Source organism: Canis lupus, chromosome 33 (genome assembly GCF_011100685.1).
Source record: "Canis lupus familiaris isolate Mischka breed German Shepherd chromosome 33, alternate assembly UU_Cfam_GSD_1.0, whole genome shotgun sequence".
Taxonomy (NCBI): Eukaryota; Metazoa; Chordata; class Mammalia; order Carnivora; family Canidae; genus Canis; species Canis lupus.
In genome coordinates, this window is record NC_049254.1 from 29001773 (window position 1) to 29017428 (window position 15656).

At 34.9% G+C, this 15656-nt stretch overlaps 1 protein-coding gene across 3 annotated transcripts in view; it reads right to left on the bottom strand.

Annotated features, from left to right (window-relative positions):
* The window catches only part of ZNF148 (zinc finger protein 148), a 119676-nt gene that overhangs the window by 78115 nt on the left and 25905 nt on the right, over positions 1–15656 (bottom strand). The gene's annotated exons all lie outside the window — the stretch shown is intronic.

Here is a 15656-nt window from a genome sequence, read left to right on the forward strand (position 1 = left end):
TAAAATAGGTAAGTAGTAACTAAAATAACCTTGATCTTATAAAGAATAATTTGCCTAGGTGCACCTGGGTGGCTCAGTCGGATAAGCAGTCAATTCTTGATTTTGCCTCAGGTCATAATCTCAGGGTCCTGGGACTGAGCCCCCCCGCCCCCCCTCAGGCTCCATTGTCAGCAGGGAGTCTGCTTCTCTCCCTCTGCCACTCCCCCTTCTTGTGAAGGTATGCACGTAAGCTCTCTCTCTCTAAATTAGTTGTTTTTAAAAAATTTTTTAAAGAATAATTTGCCTAAATCTGGAGTCTACAGCTTCAGAAATATGTGACATTGAGGAAAGTTCAGAGACATATAAAGTTCAGAACACATATAAAACTAGAAAAGATAGGATCCCTGGGTGGCGCAGCAGTTTGGCGCCTGCCTTTGGCCCAGGGCGCGATCCTGGAGACCCGGGATCGAATCCCACGTCAGGCTCCCGGTGCATGGAGCCTGCTTCTCCCTCTGCCTGTGTCTCTGCCTCTCTCTGTGTGTGTGACTATCATAAATAAATAAAAATTTAAAAAAATAAAAAAATAAAACTAGAAAAGAGAAGCAAAAAAAGAAAAAAAAAAAAAAGAAAAGAGAAAGCAAAGATTAAAATACCATTTAATAGTACTACTCATACCTGTTTTGCAAAGTCTATGAAAAGGGAAGCAAACACAATACCAAGCCTTACAAATAACAAATAGAACTAGTCTGTACAGAATATGTATTTATTCACCATAGAAACAAATACAGTTGTAAAATTCTGTTAAATATTTATAGAAACATAATCAGCCAGGTCATCTCTGACAGGAAAAGGTGACAATAAGATGAAGCTACTCAATCAACAATCACGGGGAGATGGTATACCAGATCCAAAAAATAAAAATAGAGAACATGAGCTATACACAATAAATCTTCCTGACAGTATTTCTGAGCACAGTAACAGACACAAGAGTTTATGGAATTTCCTACCATATAGGTCTTTATTAAAAGTTATTAGATTCCTGGGGTGCCTGGGTGGCTCAGTGGGTTAAGCATTTGACTTTTGATTTCCATTCAAGTCATGATCTCAGGGTCATGAGGTCAAGCCCCATGTCAGGCCCTGCACTTAGTGTTCCTTTCCCTTTTGCCCTCCTCCATTAGTGCATAACTCTCTCTCAAGTAAATAAAAATTTAAAAACCAAATAAATAAAAAATAAAAATATTAGGTTCCTATTTGTCCATAAGTTTATAATACTCCACAGGAAGCTTGGAGACCAGATGACATATAAAATATTCTATGACTTGAAATCAGTTTTTACAATAGTGTAAGGCAAGAAGAATGGTCTTTCTCACCTAAAACAAGCCAGTAATATTTCTATCTTTGAACTTCTTGAAAGTATAATATTAATTCATTTTTTAAAAACATTTCAACACTGTATCCATATTTGTTTAAATGTTTACTTATTTGGGGTGCCTGGGTGGCTCAGTCATTTAAGCATCCAATTCTCGATTTAGGCTCAGTTTATGATCTTAGAGTTGAGAGACCAAGCCCCACATAGGGCTCTATACTGGGTGTGAAGCCTGCTTAAGATTCTCTCTCTCTTCCTCTCTCCTTCTCTGCCTCTCCCTCATCCCTCTCTATATATAAATAAGTAGATTTTATTTTGGCCAAAAGCCTATCTGGAAAAATAGACATGAGTATTCAGGAAAATTCTGAAATGGAAGGATACAAAGGGATGAAGAGTCCCATTAGAATTTAAACTTTAAAAAAATATGGATACAGGGGCACCTGAAGGCTCAGTTGGAAAGAGCATTCATTCAACTCTTGATCTCAAGGTTGTGAGTTTGAGCCCCAAAAGTTCAGTGTAGAGATTACTTAAAAAATAAGGAAGGGGCAGCCCGGGTGGCTCAGCAGTTTAGCACCGCCTTCAGCCCAGGGCCTGATCCTGGGAACCGGGATTGAGTCCCACATCGGGCTCCCTGCATGGGGCCTGCTTCTGCCTCTGCCTGTGTCTCTGCCTCTCTCTCTCTCCCTCTCTCTCTCTCTCTCTGTCTCTCATGAATAAATAAGTGAAATCTTAAAAAAAAAAAAAAGTAAACTTTATATTTAAAGATTTCAAAACATCTATAATGTGAAAAGAATGCATATTTTAAAATTTTTTAATTATGAAAATAAGAGATTCTCAATAAATGTACGAAAATTACATGGAAGAACAACACTGAAAGAAAACCTGAAATTGAAGAGTATAGTAACTAAAAAAAATATTTTCTAGAAAGGCTCAATGGCAGATTCAAAATGGCAGAAAATCAATGACCTTTAAGATGTATCTACTGAAATTATCCAATATGAAGAACAGAGAGAAAATAAGTTGAAATAAATTGAACAGAGCCTTGAAGACCAATTAATTAACATGCTGGAGTCCCAGAGGAGAGAACAGAAAGGACAAGAAAAAAAGATTTTAATAAAATATTAGCCAAAACTTCCCAGATTTTATTTTAGTAAAAAGACATCAAATCTACAGTCTGAGAACTTCAGTGAATCTCAGATAAATACAAAAAGATCCACACCTAGACATGTCATAGTCAAACTGCTGAAAGCAAACACGAAGAGAAAATAACACAAGCATAAAGAACCATCAATCTGATTAACAGCAGATATTCAATGAGAAACAATAGAGGCCAGAAGATGGTGGAATGACATATTCAAAGTAATGAAATAAAAAAGCTGTCAACCAAGAAAGTAGCAGAATCATCCTCCTATAACGAAGGCATAACAAAGAGTATCTCAGGCAAAAAAATGCTGAGAGAATTTTTTTGCTAGCAAACCTGCCTAACAAGAAATACTACAGGAAGTTCAGCAAGCTGAAAGTAAAAAGACAACAGATTTAGATACCCAGGAAAAAAAGAAGAGCACCAGAAATGGAAAATATGTGGGTTAAACTAAAGGACTCTATAAATATATTTTTCTCATTTCTTCTCTCAACATCCTTAAAAGACCTAAGAATGTATGGCAACGATTATAATATGGTATTGCTGGATCCACAGTATATATAAATATAAAATATATACAATAATAATGGCACATTAGAGGAGGGAGAAAATGGGGCTGTATTAGAGCAAAGTTTCTGTATTTTACTGACAGTGAATTAAAGTTAATATTAAGCAGATTGTTAAAATGCATAATGTAAACCCCATGGCAACCACAAAAAAACTATATTTGTATTTATATTGAATAAAGAAAAAAGATCAATGGTACACTAAAAAACATTTAACCTTGGGACACCTGCTTGGGCTCAGCAGTTAAAGCCTCTGCCTTCGGCTCACAGTGTGATCCTGGAGTCCCAGGATCGAGTCCCACATCAGGCTCCCTGCATGGAGCCTGCTTCTCCCTATGCCTGCGTCTCTGCCCCTCTCTCTCTCTCTCTCTCTCATTAATAAATAAATAAAATATTTTTAAAAAATTAATGTAAAAGAGAAGCACTAAAGGAGGCACAAGGGAATAAAAATAAGAGACATATTAAAAAAAATGGCAAGGGCAGCCCAGATGGCTCAGCGGTTTAGCGCAGCCTTCAGCCCAGGACATGATCCTGAAGACCCAGGATCGAGTCCCACATCAGGCTCCCTGCATGGAGCCTGTTTCTCCCTCTCCCTGGGTCTCTGTCTCTCTCTCTCTCTCCCCCTGTGTCTCTCATGAATAAATAAATACAATCTTAAAAAAAAATGGCAAATGACAAATATAAACCCAACCATGTCCATAATTAAATGTGAATGGTCTAAACAGCCCAATGAAAAGGCAAAGGCTGTCAGACCAGACCAAAAAAAAAAAAATGTTGTCACCAAGAGATATACTTTACATTCATGACTGAAAGTTAAAGAGGGATGGGAAAGGATAGACTATAAAAACAGTAACCAGGGATCCCTGGGTGGCGCAGCGGTTTGGCGCCTGCCTTTGGCCCAGGGCGCGATCCTGGAGACCCGGGATCGAATCCCACGTCGGGCTCCCGGTGCATGGAGCCTGATTCTCCCTCTGCCTGTGTCTCTGCCTCTCTCTCTCTCTCTCTCTCTCTGTTACTATCATACGTAAATCAAAATTAAAAAATAAAAAATAAATAAATAAAATAAATAAATAAATAAAAACAGTAACCATAAAAGAGTTGGAATAGTTCTATTAATACTAGATAAAGCAGGCCTTAAGACAGATATTACTGAAGACAAGGACAAATATTTCATAATGATAAAATATCAGTAAGCCAGGAAGATATAACAATTACAAAGGTGCACCTAAAAACAGAGCTCCAAAACAATGAAGCAGTAACGTTCCTGAAAAAATAAAAAACTCAACAACAATTTGAAATTTCAATATTCCAGTCTATATAATTGATAGGATAACTAGACAGAATTTTAGAAAAGATATATAAAACTTGAATCACAGTACCAACCAACTAGACCTAACTGGTATATACAAAAAAGTTCATAAACAATGGAATAATATTGTTTTCAAGCACACACGGAACATTCTCCAGGTTAGACCAAATACTAGGCAACATAACAAGTCGTATAAATTTCAAAGAACGGAAGTCATACAAAGGATGTTCTTGAACCAAAACAAAATTAAATTAGATATCAATTAAATTAGAAACTAGAAAATCCTCAAGTGTTCAGGAATTAAATTTCACACTTCTAATAATTTGAGTCAAATACAAAATTAAAAGAGAAAATAGATTATATTTTTAACTGAATGAAAACAAGAATCTCAAAATCTAAAATGCAGCTAAAATAGTATTTAGCAGGAAGTTTATAATTTCATATATTTGAAAAAAATTTCTCAAATCAGTAATATAGGCCTTCACCTTAATAAAACAGAAAAAGAGCAAAACTAAATCCTGAAGTAGACAAAAGGCAATAATAAAGGTCACAGCAGAAATTAAGGAAATACAAAACAGAAAATTAGAGAAAAACTTGGTTCTTTTAAAAGATCAACAAAATTGACTTCACAAAAATTAAGAGTTCTAAGACTGAAACTAAGATTATGTTATTATATGTTATTATACCTCAAAAAAATTTTTAAGAATTATAAAGGAAGGAATATTATAACAATTTAAACCAACAAAATTACACAACTTTTATGTAAAATGGACAAATTCCTAAAAAGACATGTATTATCAAAACTGACTAAAGAAAAAAAAAAAAAGGGATCCCTGGGTGGCGCAGCGGTTTAGCGCCTGCCTTTGGCCCAGGGCGCGATCCTGGAGACCCGGGATCGAATCCCACGTCGGGCTCCTGGTGCATGGAGCCTGCTTCTCCCTCTGCCTCTCTCTCTCTCTCTCTCTCTCTCTCTCTGACTACCATAAATAAATAAAAATTAAAAAAAGAAAAAAAAACTGACTAAAGAGAAAATAGAAAAATCTGAATATAACAAATAAACAAAGTGAATTAGTATTTTAAAATTTCCCACAAAGAAAAGAACAGGCCCAAATGGCTTCACTGATGAATTCCTTCAAATATTTAAGGAAGAAATACCAATCCCTCACAAACTCATTCACAAAACAGAAGAAAACAGTATATTCTAAAACTCAATCCATGAAGCCAGAATTACCCTGATACCAAGTAAAGACATCACATGAAAACTACTCAATGTCTATAATTATAAAATTAGATATAAAAATCCTTATAAAATATTAGCAAACATATAAAAAGGCCTATCTGTCTTGACCAAGTAGGATATATTCCCTGAATGCAAAGGTGGTTTAACATCTGAAAAACAAGTAAGGTTAATACATTATATTATGAGAATACAGGACAAAAACCACATGGTTGTTTCAAGAGACACAGGAAAAAAGTATCTGACAAAATTCAGCACCTATTCATAATAAAAACTCTCAAAAAACGAAGACTAGAGAGAATAAGTGAGTTCAACAAAGTCACAAGGAACAATTTCAGCAAGTCATAAACTATTAAAGCAATAAACAAAAATCAATTTTATTTTTGTAACGAAATTAGTTTAGTATCACAATTTACTACTATAAATTTGAATTGATTCAAATTTTCTTTCTTATCCCTCAGTAGTCTCAAAATGTTCAAGTAGATTGCTCCCAGACATTTTATCTTTTTAGTTATCATGAATGTCTACTTTTCCTTCCATATTAGTCCTAATGCCTATTATTTATATTAAAAAATTACTTGTGTAAATTAATTTCATAAGCAGTTCCTTTACTGAATTCTCTTAATACTAACAGTATACAAACAAGCAAGCAAAAGAAAAAAAGAAATGATTTCAGACGCATGCCCTTCAAAAACATGGAAATTCAGATATAAAAAATGTGGCATTTCAAATACACAAAAGAAATGCATCATTCAATAATTGGAATGGGGACAACTAGTTAGCCAGCTGGAGAAAAAGTAAAGCTAGTATTCTACATTTATTGTTTAAACCAAATATATTCAAAATAATATATTGAGATTTTAAGCAATCTAAACCATAAAAGGCAATAGAAAACCTGTATCTCTTTTCATATCATAGTTCACTGAATCTAAAACTACCAATCTTAAGCTACATGGCTATTTTATGGATTATTAAGAAAAAAAATAATAATGTCAACCCATGACAAACCAGTGATTCATGTCTTTCAGAGATGTGACAACACAGAGGAAAAAGTGAGTCCTGTAACCAATGGTGAAGATCTTTTAAACTGTACACAGAAACCCTCAGCCCCAGCCATAAAAGAAAAGATCACTAAATTTAATCATAAAAAATGAAAACTTCTAAAAAGGCAAAAATAAAATCAAAGGATAAGCAAAAATTTGGTGAAAATAATTTGCCTAACAAATGGCTAGGGGCTCAGCACATAACCAGAGATCACTGAAAATATACATATGGCCAATAATAACGGAAAAATGCTCAAGCTCACTCATGATGAAATTCTGGAAAGCAATACTAAACAACAAAATACTGAAAAATATTAAAAAGTTTGACACTAACTAGTGTTGTCACAGAAATAGATTCCTGATAAAGATTTTCCTGATAGAGATTTCCTATCAATAATCTTTAGTTAAGGGATCCCTGGGTGGCGCAGTGGTTTAGCGCCTGCCTTTGGCCCAGGGCGCGATCCTGGAGACCTGGGATCGAATCCCACGTCGGGCTCCTGGTGCATGGAGCCTGCTTCTCCCTCTGCCTATGTCTCTGCCTCTCTCTCTCTCTCTCTCTCAATCTCTCTCTGTGTGTGTGACTATCATAAATAAATAGACATTAAAAAAAAAGATTAAAAAAAAATAATCTTTAGTTAGCCAATTCATGCACCTAATTATCAAATGTACACACTCTTTGGCCCAACAATTTTTCCCTTAGGAATTTATACTGCAAATTTATTTCATTTAATTTTTTTTTTTTTTTTTTTTTAAGAGAGAGAAAGTATATGTGAATGGGAATGGAGGAAGGGCAGAGTGAGAGGGAGAGGATCTTAAGCAGACTTCACACATGTAGCCCAATGTATGGTTTGATTTTATGACCCAAGCCAGAATCAAGAGTCAGACACTTAATTAACTGACTGAGCCACCCAGGCACCCCCTATAATGCAGTTATATTTTAAAATACATGCAAAGACATGCCCAAGAGTATCCAACATACTACCATTATAGCAAAAAAACTAAAAATCTAATTATCCCTAAATAAGTTAGTAGTTCAAAAAAATAATAATAAGTTAATAGTTAATTTGATTATGGTATATCCAAATACTGGAATAGTACACGGAATGAAATGAGAAAGAATGATATGCAAAAATATAAAGTTAACAACAAAAAAGGCATATTGCTTATGTATGGTGTGATCTCATCCATGTAAAGAATGTGTAAATACAGGTATACATATAAATGTCTGCATATATATAGAAAATGTCTGATAGGATACACACATACAACACACACACACACACACACACACACACACACACACACGTTAACCCTGAGTAGGAATATGGAGGGTCTTTTTAAAAAATCTTGTAACATTCTCTATTGCCTAAGTGTGTAACCTCTTACAATAAACCTGGATAAGGAGAGATGTTGAACATGACAATTACTAAAATATATGGAAAAATAAAGAAATCTTAAAATAGGCCACTGTTAACTATTATTTTCACATTCTCATTTTTAAAAAAGATTTTATTTATTTATTCATGAGAGACAGAGAAGCAGACACAGGCAGAGGGAGAAGCAGGTTCCCTGCGGGGAGCGCAGGACTCGATCCCCGAAGGCAGATGCTCAACCACCGAGCTACCCAGAAGTCCCTTCACATTCTCATTTTTAAGGAATTCTCAAATCAAAGTTTATGAGAAACTTTAGAATTTTTATGATCATTAAAAACCGACATGAGACTATGTGCCATTGACAGATATGTAAATACCCTGAAAACTGTTAAATATTTAATTTTCTTTCATTTATCTGAGGATAAATGCACAGGCCTAACATATGTACCAACATAAGCCAAACAGAAAGGAGAATCATCAATCTTCCTAAAATAAGGGAACTGGGGCCTAAAAAAAAACACATGCAAGTAATCTAGTAAAGTGGGAAAGGATAATGATCTAAATCCTATAAAACCATTAACATTAACTCTTTCAATGTAGATATTCATAATCCATATATAGCAATACCATGCTCGCTCGCTCTCTCTATACACACACATATATATATTATTCATGCTTATATGTAAGTGGGTATAAAAGGAAAAGGGATTGTCCAATAGATACAGAGTACTATCCAACAGTTGTGATCAGTGCAGTTCATAAGCAAGCACATGGGCATCTATCACAAGTAAAAATTAAATATTGAGTAAAACAATGTTGGATTACCCCTATGTTAGACAAATGCCCATCCCACCAGATTACTTGGCTCAAATTCCAAGCTCCTAATTCCACCCTCTATCCCATAAAAGGACAACATACAGGTTACCCTTCAAAACAATCAGGATTAGACATATTCTTAAAGTCAAGTAAAATAGCAGTATCTATATATGCTAAATATGCTAAATCTAACAATTTCTTTCCATAGTAGATACTGTTGGAGTAAATAAAATTAGTAGTAAATGATATTCCAAGGAAATGAGGAGACACTAATTGGACTTTTCCTAATTTAATTTCTAGTTGAGGACTAAGATTTCTTTAAAACCCTGGCAATAACCCAGAATTATCTTAAACAATTTGAACAAAGAAAGTACAAGTGGATTGGTGGCTCAGTTGGTTAGGTGTTCGACTCCTGATTTTTACTAAGGTCATGATCTTGGGGTCATGGGATCAAGCCCTGTGTCGGGCTCCACACTTAGCAATAAGTCTGCTTGAGAATCTCTCTCCCTCTCCCCTTGCCCCTTCCCCAGTTTGTGTGTGCATGCATGTGCACACACGCTCACTCCCTCTCTATAAAATAAATACAATCTTTAAAAAAATAAAAAATAAGTAAACACAAAATGTGTTTCATTAAAATCTTATGTTGATACTCTACATTATTCAAAGAGTATGTTTCCCAATGAAACCCCAAAGTAATGTTTCCCTCAGCTCAAAAGTCTAACTACATTAATATAGTTTTTAAAAATACGAAAACATTAAGTATTTAAACTTTCAAAGCAAAGGTATTTAATAATGCTGAAATGATCTATATATTTTTTTTAAATGCTATGCTATATAAACCTTTTAACAGAGACTAATAAAGAAAGTTAATACCCTGTGTTGATACTGCACTGATACTGGACACATACAATTTCTTTTATGTAACTGTAGTATTTTTTCCTAGCATATGAAATGAAGATAATGAAGACTGAAAACTGAGATTTAATTAGAAACAAAGAAGAGGCCAAACACAATTTTTTAATTCAGAAGTAATAAAATTTATATAGTAGCCCTAACACATTTTTAGGGATCCATAAATATCAGGCAAATCAATAAAAGCTATAAATGAAAGGCAAAACAATTAAAGAAACTTTAAATCTTTAGAAAATAACCAATATATTCAAAGTTGTGTTTATATCATTTTATCAAGGGATCACAAACATGACAGCATTTTCTAGTCCCTCAGCCAGTCAGTAGCTTTGTTAGTAAAATAGTTACAAGCCAAAAAAATCCATTTAAAAAAAAATTTATTTATACTAAGCTCTTAATGGCTGGCTCAAAGTTTTGTTTCCAAGAATTCAGAAAAGCATATATGCCACCTTCTCGATTATATTAATTTTTTGAATATGTATTTGCCATAAAACTATACTATTGTGGTAGACATTATTAAAAACAAGTAGAGCAAAACTTGTACTACACGGTTATTCACTATTCTATGCTCTTCACTTTTAGAATTTTTAATTCAGAATTAGAATTTCTAAAGCTATAGGAATAGTGTAACTTGAATAGAAAAAGCATGGCAAAGTATATACAGGAAGTAAAAAATCTCTTCAAATTATATATTTTAGCATTACATTATGAGTCTCTTTGAAAGTTGATTGGATATATTTACTTCACAATCAAGACATTATTACATACGCCATCATCACAGAATATGGTAAAATCTACAGACTGGACAAATGTTTTCAAAATGTTAATATTCTGTTGAAAACATTTTCACAAAAAGCCTACTCATCTTCTTGCATCACTTTTTATTGAAAGCCCTAAATTAAGTCTCTCATACATCAAAGAACATAACTAGACTTGTTAAAAGAGAATGAAACAAAAAAATAAAACAGTAAAGTGATAAGGAAAAGGAAACAAGTCTCTCTGCCACACATGCACGCACACACACACGTATACACAAAATAATATAACCTCAAAGTCTAAATGTGTAAACAGAAATTTGGAGTATCATTCCCATCACCTTTCCCCTACCACGGAAACATACAATTTCCTCTAATTCACCTACCACAGTCTGTCTCTGGAACCCTAATTCATTTAGCATCATCTACCAATTTCACTTCTCCTTCCAACTCTCTATCATTCCTCCTCCTCTTCCACACCTCTCCTATCAAGCTGAAACTAAGGCCCTGTAAGTACAAAAAGAGATAATAGAATAAAATACAGTTACTTGGACAACCACCTAAAGGTCAGTTATGATCTTCCTCTTCCATGCTTCTCTCCCTCACATCAGGAGTTAGTGAATATTCCTTCATAGCAATTCCTCTGATTTAAGATTTTGCTGGTTAAATATTCTCTAATTATATCACTTGTGCAGATATAAACAGTGAATTAAGACTAAAAAATATGTTTTAAAGCAGGAGCATTATATTTATGCTATCAAGATTTTTTTTTAACTTTTATTTATTTATGATAGTCACACAGAGAGAGAGAGAGAGAGAGAGAGGGGCAGAGACATAGGCAGAGGGAGAAGCAGGCTCCATGCACCGGGAGCCCAGCGTGGGATTCGATCCCGGGTCTCCAGGATCGCGCCCTGGGCCAAAGGCAGGTGCCAAACCGCTGCGCCACCCAGGGATCCCAAGATATTTATTTTTAACCAGTCAATGACAGATGTTAATAAATCCATACTCTACTGTAAATAAGATTTTTAATTTTACATGCTATGAACCCAAACACTTACTTAAAAATTAAGGTGATTTTTCTACCAATACCAATTTTAATAACTATGGCACAGAAAGAAAAAAAATGAAATACTTTGCAGGAACCATTTAGCTATTGTCCTTCCATTATTTAGTTCTGAAAGACTGGCAACATTCCTATATATCAGCAAGCGGACTGATTCATTAATTAAGCCAACATTTTGTCATTAATTGAGTTGGCATTCAACCACCCGATATGCATGTACAACATGCTACCTAAAATGCATAAGACATGCATAAACATCATGGTCTCCACCCACAGGAGTTCATAATTTAGCGAAGATGGTAAGTATACATACAACAAAGTGTAATAATAACATGATATGGGCTATAAATGATGGTGAAGCAATTTATTATAGAAAAAAATCAAAGCAGAGAGCAATCACAGGTGCCTGGGTGGCTCAGTCAGTTCAACATCCAACTCTTGATTTCAGCTCAGGTAGTGAGATTGAGTTCCATGTCAGGCTCTGCAGTTAACCTCGAGTCTGCTTGAGATCTCTCTCTCACTTTGCCCCTCCCCACCACTCATGCTTGCTTGCTCTCTAAATAAATACATACATACAATCTTTTTTTAAAAAAAGGCAGAGAGCAATCAATTCTCCTTTGTTACCAAATGAAAAAGAAGTAATATTTTAATGATGATTCCACATTTAAAAATGCAATGAATATATGCTTCAGACTTTGCTTAGTCCTAGTTTTTTGTAGGACTTTGCAGGTATTAACTTACTTAATCCAAACAACAAACTTATGAGATTGATACTAGTATCACTCACATTTTAACAAGAGAAAAAACTGAAGGGTTAAATGACTTACCAAAGGTTTTAAAACTAGTTAGTGGCAGAACCAAGATCCTTATAATGATCTGTAAGGCCCTCCACAATCTGTTGTGCTATGGTCTCCTCCTCCTCCTCCTCCTCATCACCACCACCACTACCACTTTCACCGCCTTTCAGACCTCATCTTCTATACTCTCCCCTCTGTTCACTCCACTTGAGCCTCACTAGCCAGACCTCTTTATCTCCATAGATCTTCTAAGCACGCTACTGCCTCTAGGCCTATTGTACTGGCTGTTCTAGGCCTGGTACACTTCCTCCCAGAGATACTCCTAATTAAATCTTTACCTACATCAAGTCTTTGCTTAAACATTATCTTATTTAAGAGGCTTTTTTCTGCCATGCAATTTGAAACTGTAACCTGCCACCACATATACTTACCCAATTTCCCTTTTATCTGTCATATTCTTGCATAGTAGTTACCACCTCTTAACATACTATATGCAATCTATTTGTTTATGATTTTATCATTTTTCTACCCCCAACTATAAGCTCCACAAGGGCAGGAATTTTGTTTTGTTCAATGATCTATCTTAGGTGCCTAAAACAATGCCCTGCACATAGGAGATATTTAGGATTTTTAATGATTATACAAAGTGTAACTCCAACGCAGAAATCAAGCTCCAGAATCTTAACCACCACACGACACTATCATAGGTAACAAAACTAAAACATCTAGAAAAGTCACATTAACCTAATGATGCAGCAGAACTTGGTATCAAAACCAGTCTAGTGAGATTTTGGCAATACTGCCCTTCAACTTGGGAAACATCCCCAAAAGGGCTCGAAGATTCAACCTACTAATGACTGAGTCTACTATAAGCTTTATGAAACCTTGTATCACGTACAAAATAATTCTTAGCAATGTAAAGAACCATTTAATCCTACCTAATTTCCAGTCTTTCTTTTAAAAGAATGCTAATAATGAATTTCAGAAGTACTGTTGGAAAAGCTACAAAAACTGTTTGCACTTTACAATAGAACAGAAGAAACTTTTTTACTTTTTTCATATACTTCACATTTTCCATGCTTAGTTCTACAAACCTAGGCAACTTCTACCTCATTAAGTATCTTCAAAGTATATCCGGATGTTGTTTGCTGGTGTATTTCAGCCTACCCAATTGTTTCAACTGTCATCTTTGCCTAGAAAACTAAGATTGCAAAAGATGAGGTTTTATGAATTAATGATCAAAATCCAGAAAGAAACCCCTTAAGAACTGTCAAGAGTATGAATTTCTAAGAAATAAAAATATCAAGAAATATAGTAAAAATTTAGCTCTCTTGTAAGTATTTCATTATATCATGTACCTTAAAGGTTACTTCCAAATATAACCATTCCAGGAAAGCCATTCATTGATAAAAACTATAATTCTTGGTTAATTACCTCTTTTAAACCCCATCTTTTTAAAAAAGATTTTATTTATTCATGAGAGACACAGAGAGAGAGAGGTAGAGGGAGAAGCAGGCTCCATGCAGGGAGCCCGACATGGGACTCAATCCCAGATCTCCAGGATCATGCCCTGGGCTGAAGGCGGCGCTAAACCGCTGAACCACCCAGGCTGCCCCTAAAATTCCATTTTTAGTTTTACTGAAATGTGAATGCTTACAAGATTTTAACTATTGATGCTCCTATATTGTAAACATGGATTTTTAATTTTACATGGTTAGTCAAGTTCTAGTCTTAAATTAGTTCTTTTGTGATTTAATGATACTTTCTGAATGATGTGTTAAAAAAAAAAAAAAAAAAGCTTGTTCCAGGCAAGAGATTTCTATGAATATGATTAGAATTTCTACACAGTACCAAACCACAGACATATGTGTTTTTAAATTTACACTGGCTGCGTAAAAAATTAAAGTTATTAGAACTCTATGTGAATGATGGTCTAACAGTGTATTTTTCATCACCAGATCTTTCCCCAGTAGGAATGACAGCCCAACAAATTCAAATCAACCATCCTAGAAATTACCCTGTTCAGGTCCTTCTAGAACTTGGACATTTCCATTTCTACTCTCAACAAAAATGAGGCCAATATCTTATAAACTTTGCAATTAATGTAGCTAATCCAGTTAGTTGAGGATGAAAATCCTACAAAGGAGTAATCAAATTCTTAAAAGAAAACTGACCAAAGTGAGTAAAATAAACCCATGAACTGAAAATGTTCACCTGCCCTTGACCTTTTCAAATTACCTAAATAAACACTTGTCAAACAAGAAACCAACTGTCTATGACAAGCATTTTTATAAACTCCTTAGACTATACATCGCTAAAGAGAGAGAACTAACCTAAATTACCTGTTGAGGAGAGACACCTCCCAAAAACGATGACAACTATCAAGGAACTATGTAATCTTTTCCCAAATTTTACTAAAAGAAATTCATTTTTAAGATTGGTAAACCACACTCTCAGCCGGTAAAGCTTCCAACTCTGGGTTTCAGGTCCAGTTGTGATCTCAGGATCCTGAGATGGAGTGGAGTGCTGTGTGTCAGGTTCCATGGTGGGCATGGAGCCTGCTTGGGATTCTCTCTCTCCCCCTCTGCCCTTCCCCCTCCCACACCTGCACAGTCTCTCTCTTAAAAAAAAAAAAAAATTAGTAAGTAAAATTACGGGAAAGTTGCTTTACTTTTACTTGTACATAAATTTTTACTAAATGTACATCAATTTGTAAACAATCATATTTTATACAGTGATGATCAAGATCACTCAAGCAAATTTTCAAATGATCTCCTCAAAGATGGTACAAGCATACTCTGGTAAAGTACTTCATGGTATACTAAAGTGCTTTCACTTGTTGCATTTCATCTGACCCCCTATAGTTATCTAGACAGGTATTATTGTTTATCTCCGAGGTTCATGGGATTAAGTACCCAAGTCCTTCCCAAGTTAAAACATATTTAATGTTACCCTAAACAATATCCTGGGAGGGACCCCTAGGTGGCTCAAGCAGTTGAGCGTCTGCCTTTGGTTCAGGGATCGAGTCCCACATGGGGCTCCATGCGGGGAGCCTACTTCTCCCCCTGCCTGTGTCTGCCTCTCTCATGAATAAATAAATCTCTAAAAACAAACAAAAATGTCCTGGGAGTAAAAAAAAAAAAAAAAAAAAAAAATGTGTGTGTGTGTGTGTGCACGTGCATGTGTGTGCATACATATAAACACACATGTGAAGTATATAAATGAACATAAAAATTTAAAGTGCTATCTACAATAGTTACCATATAAACAGAAAATTAAATGCATCTGAGTTTTGTAACACA